Source organism: Electrona antarctica (genome assembly GCF_951216825.1).
Source record: "Electrona antarctica genome assembly, contig: scaffold_1761, whole genome shotgun sequence".
Lineage (NCBI taxonomy): Eukaryota > Metazoa > Chordata > Actinopteri > Myctophiformes > Myctophidae > Electrona > Electrona antarctica.
In genome coordinates this window covers 1526-8685 of record NW_027637631.1, presented here as the reverse complement: position 1 = coordinate 8685, position 7160 = coordinate 1526, and the positions used below count along the sequence as shown (strand labels likewise).

The window sequence follows — 7160 nt, the reverse complement described above, 5'->3', positions numbered from 1 at the left end:
GTATGTTGTTGGGACAGGATTATAGGCTGGTTCAGGGTACATGTATGTTGTTGGGACAGGATTATAGGCTGATTCAGGGTACATGTATGTTGGGACAGGATTATAGGCTGATTCAGGGTACATGTATGTTGTTGGGACAGGATTATAGGCTGATTCAGGGTACATGTATGTTGTTGGGACAGGATTATAGGCTGGTTCAGGGTACATGTATGTTGTTGGGACAGGATTATAGGCTGATTCAGGGTACATGTATGTTGGGACAGGATTATAGGCTGATTCAGGGTACATGTGTTTATGGTCTGGATGTCTCCTTGAAGTGTAAAAAAAAAACGGTGCCGCGCTGAAAAAGGTACAGCAAAGGCAACCGCAGCAATGCTCGCCTTCTTATGCGACGCGTGGAATGACATATCCTTCTAAAAAATAAGTTAATGAACATGTCTCTTTCTCTCTCTCTCTCTCTCTCTCTCTCTCTCTCTTCAATTCAAAGGAGCTTTATTGGCATGACAAAACGTACGTTTACATTGCCAAAGCAGAAGTGGAACAAGACAATCAAAATAAAACAATGTATTTACAAATAAATATTGGATATAAATAAAGGTGTAAACAGAGCTGTGTTACATTAACACTTTGGGTAATAATACCTATATCTTGTGAAACTATAAAAAGATTGTGGATTTTCTGTCAGAGATAGAGATAGAGATATACATCCATATACACTGACACCACGCTAGACAGGAACGCCCAAAAACGTCATATCCGGTTTTAGCCTGGGGTAAGAATTTTCTATGGCTGCCAATGCAACTTGGTCCAATCCTTAATCACATACGGACAAACATCTATGCAGATGCTATCTAACTTGCGGAGGTAGCGTGCCTTGTCCACGGGCAACAGATCTTTCAACGTATGGCATTGCAAATACATTTGATAATCGCTACTCTGCTCAATATTGTTTTGAAAATGCCGCAAATTGCATTGCAGTGAACGAGCGCAAATCACAACTTCCCCAGGGGGTGGGCGGAGTCACAGTTTGAGGCGCAGATCACGCGCCGTGGTGTCAGTGTATAGGAGAGATTAGCTTCATGCTTGTGAAAGTTGACAGCAGTATTTCAAGGTTTTTGCATCTTTCTCTCTCTCTCTCCCCCCCCCCCCCCCCAACCACCCCCCCCCCACCCTTGTAGTTCGGCGTATGACGTGCGGTTACGCCAGAAGGTGGCGGTGAAGAAGCTGTCCAGGCCGTTTCAGTCGCTGATCCACAGCCGGCGGTCGTACCGAGAACTGAGGCTGCTGAAGCACATGAAGCACGAGAACGTGAGTATGACGAGCGTCTTTAAGGGACCCCTTTTACACCAGAACGGTTCCCATAGAAAACGGCAACATAAAGCATCGTTCGCAGGGGTGCGTTTTAGACGAGAAGGGACGCCGTTTTTCGGGGGGTTGAAAACACCACAAAGGGGAAACTCCGTCCAGAGTGGAAATCTTTGAAAACGCCGTACCCCCCCCCCCCAACCCCCCCGTCTTCCATGCATGTAAAGGGGCAATGCGGTGACATCATCATGGCTCAACGTGAGCTCACTGTGTTCTTATTGGATGTGTCTCTGTGTCCACAGGTCATTGGCCTATTGGACGTATCTCTCTGGTCTTATTGGTTGTGTCTCTGTGTCCACAGGTCATTGGCCTATTGGATGTATCTCTCTGTTCTTATTGGTTGTGTCTCTGTGTCCACAGGTCATTGGCCTATTGGACGTATCTCTCTGTTCTTATTGGATGTGTCTCTGTGTCCACAGGTCATTGGCCTATTGGATGTATCTCTCTGTTCTTATTGGATGTGTCTCTGTGTCCACAGGTCATTGGCCTATTGGACGTATCTCTCTGTTCTTATTGGTTGTCGCTCTGTGTCCACAGGTCATTGGCCTATTGGACGTATCTCTCTGTTCTTATTGGATGTGTCTCTGTGTCCACAGGTCATTGGCCTATTGGATGTATCTCTCTGTTCTTATTGGTTGTGTCTCTGTGTCCACAGGTCATTGGCCTATTGGACGTATCTCTCTGTTCTTATTAGTTGTGTCTCTGTGTCCACAGGTCATTGGCCTATTGGACGTATCTCTCTGGTCTTATTGGTTGTGTCTCTGTGTCCACAGGTCATTGGCCTATTGGACGTATCTCTCTGTTCTTATTGGTTGTGTCTCTGTGTCCACAGGTCATTGGCCTATTGGATGTATCTCTCTGTTCTTATTGGTTGTGTCTCTGTGTCCACAGGTCATTGGCCTATTGGACGTATCTCTCTGTTCTTATTGGTTGTGTCTCTGTGTCCACAGGTCATTGGCCTATTGGACGTATCTCTCTGTTCTTATTGGTTGTGTCTCTGTGTCCACAGGTCATTGGTCTATTGGACGTATCTCTCTGTTCTTATTGGATGTGTCTCTGTGTCCACAGGTCATTGGCCTATTGGACGTATCTCTCTGTTCTTATTGGTTGTCGCTCTGTGTCCACAGGTCATTGGCCTATTGGACGTATCTCTCTGTTCTTATTGGATGTGTCTCTGTGTCCACAGGTCATTGGCCTATTGGATGTATCTCTCTGTTCTTATTGGTTGTGTCTCTGTGTCCACAGGTCATTGGCCTATTGGACGTATCTCTCTGTTCTTATTGGTTGTGTCTCTGTGTCCACAGGTCATTGGCCTATTGGATGTATCTCTCTGGTCTTATTGGTTGTGTCTCTGTGTCCACAGGTCATTGGCCTATTGGACGTATCTCTCTGGTCTTATTGGTTGTGTCTCTGTGTCCACAGGTCATTGGCCTATTGGACGTATCTCTCTGTTCTTATTGGTTGTGTCTCTGTGTCCACAGGTCATTGGCCTATTGGATGTATCTCTCTGTTCTTATTGGTTGTGTCTCTGTGTCCACAGGTCATTGGCCTATTGGACGTATCTCTCTGTTCTTATTGGTTGTGTCTCTGTGTCCACAGGTCATTGGCCTATTGGACGTATCTCTCTGTTCTTATTGGTTGTGTCTCTGTGTCCACAGGTCATTGGTCTATTGGACGTATCTCTCTGTTCTTATTGGTTGTGTCTCTGTGTCCACAGGTCATTGGCCTATTGGACGTATCTCTCTGTTCTTATTAGTTGTCGCTCTGTGTCCACAGGTCATTGGCCTATTGGACGTCTTCAGCCCCGCTGCAGCATTAGAGGACTTCAATGAAGTGTAAATGTTTAATTTATATTACCGGTTTTGCCGCGATGCGACCCGTTTGTGAGCTTGTAGATCTGCTATTTTCACTAGTTTGGGTCCCCGGGGCGAATATCTGTTTTGGGTCACTGGGGGGGGGGGAAGGTTTTTTTAGAGCATGGGATCAATCAAGCGATTGTGTTCCAGCTTAATGAAAACACATTTTAAAAAAAGAACCCCTGGCTAATAAGACAAATATGCCTTAAAACATTATACTCGCCCTCATACAACTAAAATTAAAAAATTAAAAACACCTAAAATATTTCATTTCTTTCAGAAATGAAGAATCTTTCACTCAATAGGAGCTGCTCCCGTGGCAAGTTGATGATGTCATAATGTCCATGCGGTCTAGCCCTATGGAATGTAGCCTATATGGAATGCGTATGTTAATAAAAAACAACTTTATGCTTCCTAAGGATAATATGAGCATCAAAGCAATATTTTAAATACTTTTCATTAGCACGTGCATTCCATATATTCCATAGGGCTGGACCACACATGGACATATGACATCATCAACTTGCGACGGGAGCAGTTCCTATTGAGTGAAAGATAACATAATGCTTTAACCTTTAACAAGCTTTAACATTTAGGCCTGACGTCGAAATAAAAAAAATGTCTTCTGAAAGAATATATATTCAAAGATTTGTGCCGCTTTTTTAGCTAAAGTATAACACAATGCTTAGTTAAAACATCAAAAGGGGTTCCCGCCCAGAATGGGTTAAAACACCAAAAGGGGTTCCCGCCCAGAATGGGTTAAAACACCAAAAGGGGTTCCCGCCCCAAAATGGGTTAAGGTTTGAAAGTTTAAAAAAAAGAAAAAGAAAAGCCATGTTGTTTTTTAATAAGGCGGGCTCAGGGAGGACAGAAGGGTTTTATAAGGAGGGCTCAGGGAGGACAGAAGGGTTTTATAAGGAGGGCTCAGGGAGGACAGAAGGGTTTTATAAGGAGGGCTCAGGGAGGACAGAAGGGTTTTATAAGGCGGGCTCAGGGAGGACAGAAGGGTTTTATAAGGAGGGCTCAGGGAGGACAGAAGGGTTTTATAAGGAGGGCTCAGGGAGGACAGAAGGGTTTTATAAGGAGGGCTCAGGGAGGACAGAAGGGTTTTATAAGGAGGGCTCAGGGAGGACAGAAGGGTTTTATAAGGCGGGCTCAGGGAGGACAGAAGGGTTTTATAAGGAGGGCTCAGGGAGGACAGAAGGGTTTTATAAGGAGGGCTCAGGGAGGACAGAAGGGTTTTATAAGGAGGGCTCAGGGAGGACAGAAGGGTTTTATAAGGAGGGCTCAGGGAGGACAGAAGGGTTTTATAAGGAGGGCTCAGGGAGGACAGAAGGGTTTTATAAGGAGGGCTCAGGGAGGACAGAAGGGTTTTATAAGGAGGGCTCAGGAAGGACAGAAGGGTTTTATAAGGAGGGCTCAGGAAGGACAGAAGGGTTTTATAAGGCGGGCTCAGGGAGGACAGAAGGGTTTTATAAGGAGGGCTCAGGGAGGACAGAAGGGTTTTATAAGGAGGGCTCAGGAAGGACAGAAGGGTTTTATAAGGAGGGCTCAGGAAGGACAGAAGGGTTTTATAAGGAGGGCTCAGGGAGGACAGAAGGGTTTTATAAGGAGGGCTCAGGGAGGACAGAAGGGTTTTATAAGGAGGGCTCAGGGAGGACAGAAGGGTTTTATAAGGAGGGCTCAGGGAGGACAGAAGGGTTTTATAAGGAGGGCTCAGGGAGGACAGAAGGGTTTTATAAGGAGGGCTCAGGGAGGACAGAAGGGTTTTATAAGGAGGGCTCAGGGAGGACAGAAGGGTTTTATAAGGAGGGCTCAGGGAGGACAGAAGGGTTTTATAAGGAGGGCTCAGGGAGGACAGAAGGGTTTTATAAGGAGGGCTCAGGGAGGACAGAAGGGTTTTATAAGGAGGGCTCAGGGAGGACAGAAGGGTTTTATAAGGAGGGCTCAGGGAGGACAGAAGGGTTTTATAAGGAGGGCTCAGGGAGGACAGAAGGGTTTTATAAGGAGGGCTCAGGGAGGACAGAAGGGTTTTATAAGGAGGGCTCAGGGAGGACAGAAGGGTTTTATAAGGCGGGCTCAGGGAGGACAGAAGGGTTTTATAAGGCGGGCTCAGGGAGGACAGAAGGGTTTTATAAGGAGGGCTCAGGGAGGACAGAAGGGTTTTATAAGGAGGGCTCAGGGAGGACAGAAGGGTTTTATAAGGAGGGCTCAGGGAGGACAGAAGGGTTTTATAAGGAGGGCTCAGGGAGGACAGAAGGGTTTTATAAGGCGGGCTCAGGGAGGACAGAAGGGTTTTATAAGGAGGGCTCAGGGAGGACAGAAGGGTTTTATAAGGAGGGCTCAGGGAGGACAGAAGGGTTTTATAAGGAGGGCTCAGGGAGGACAGAAGGGTTTTATAAGGAGGGCTCAGGGAGGACAGAAGGGTTTTATAAGGAGGGCTCAGGGAGGACAGAAGGGTTTTATAAGGCGGGCTCAGGGAGGACAGAAGGGTTTTATAAGGAGGGCTCAGGGAGGACAGAAGGGTTTTATAAGGAGGGCTCAGGGAGGACAGAAGGGTTTTATAAGGAGGGCTCAGGGGGGACAGAAGGGTTTTATAAGGAGGGCTCAGGGAGGACAGAAGGGTTTTATAAGGAGGGCTCAGGGAGGACAGAAGGGTTTTATAAGGAGGGCTCAGGGAGGACAGAAGGGTTTTATAAGGAGGGCTCAGGGAGGACAGAAGGGTTTTATAAGGAGGGCTCAGGGAGGACAGAAGGGTTTTATAAGGAGGGCTCAGGGAGGACAGAAGGGTTTTATAAGGAGGGCTCAGGGAGGACAGAAGGGTTTTATAAGGAGGGCTCAGGGAGGACAGAAGGGTTTTATAAGGAGGGCTCAGGGAGGACAGAAGGGTTTTATAAGGAGGGCTCAGGGAGGACAGAAGGGTTTTATAAGGAGGGCTCAGGGAGGACAGAAGGGTTTTATAAGGCGGGCTCAGGGAGGACAGAAGGGTTTTATAAGGAGGGCTCAGGGAGGACAGAAGGGTTTTATAAGGAGGGCTCAGGGAGGACAGAAGGGTTTTATAAGGAGGGCTCAGGGAGGACAGAAGGGTTTTATAAGGAGGGCTCAGGGAGGACAGCTTGATCTAGACTTTCAGTATTATATGTTACATCATAAATAAAAATCTTGGTGTTTTTTGCCAATTATTTTCGTGTCCCACTTGCAATACCCTCACAGCCCACCAGTGGGCCTCGGGCCCGCGAGTCAGGAAGCACTGTTGTAGAGGAGTTTCAGGTGCGTCGTTCCAAAACCTATCCGGGTTGTGCAAGGACGCGCTGTGATTGGCCAGTCGCTGTGATTGGCCAGTCGCTGTGATTGGCCAGTCGCTGTGATTGACATGCCTAACCCCAACCACAGTAAAACTATGCTTGCCCGGGGGGCGTGGTTATAAGCTTGGATTTGGAATGTCGCGTTTCAGGCTGATGTGAAAACATCTGAGGGTTGGCATGGCAACCATTCTAACCTAAGTCACCCCCCCCCCCCCCCCCCCCCCCCCCCCTCTCCCTGATTGACTAGCTACCTGGTGACCAACCTGATGGGGGCGGACCTCAACAACATCGTCAAGTTCCAGCGACTGTCGGACGAGCACGTGCAGTTCCTCATTTACCAGCTGCTCCGAGGGTTAAAGGTAATTAACGCCCCCATCCCCGCAGGACGAAGTTCTTTGTCCTTTCTATTAGTAACGCCCGACGCCCAGGACAATTTTTTTTCCAAAAGACAAAGTTTATTGATATGAAAACCGATTGCATCGCTCCACAGCCTGGGAACAGTGAGACGTCATCGAAAATGTTCCCCCCCTGTTTAGCCGACGACAACGGAAATCTTAAAACGTTAATAACTCGCGATCTAAATCATCCCGTCTAATTATTAAAAAAAAGATCCTGTGTTAGACGGCCCTCCGCT

General features: G+C 47.3%; 1 long non-coding RNA gene across 1 annotated transcript; it reads left to right on the top strand.

The window, feature by feature from the left end:
• Window positions 1-1180: 1180 nt before the first annotated feature.
• LOC306918760 lies at window positions 1181-6885 on the top strand. The gene is made up of 3 exons (XR_013789393.1): window positions 1181-1308; window positions 3142-3200; window positions 6774-6885. It is a non-coding gene; the product is annotated as an uncharacterized lncRNA (long non-coding RNA).
• The last annotated feature ends 275 nt before the right edge of the window (window positions 6886-7160 follow it).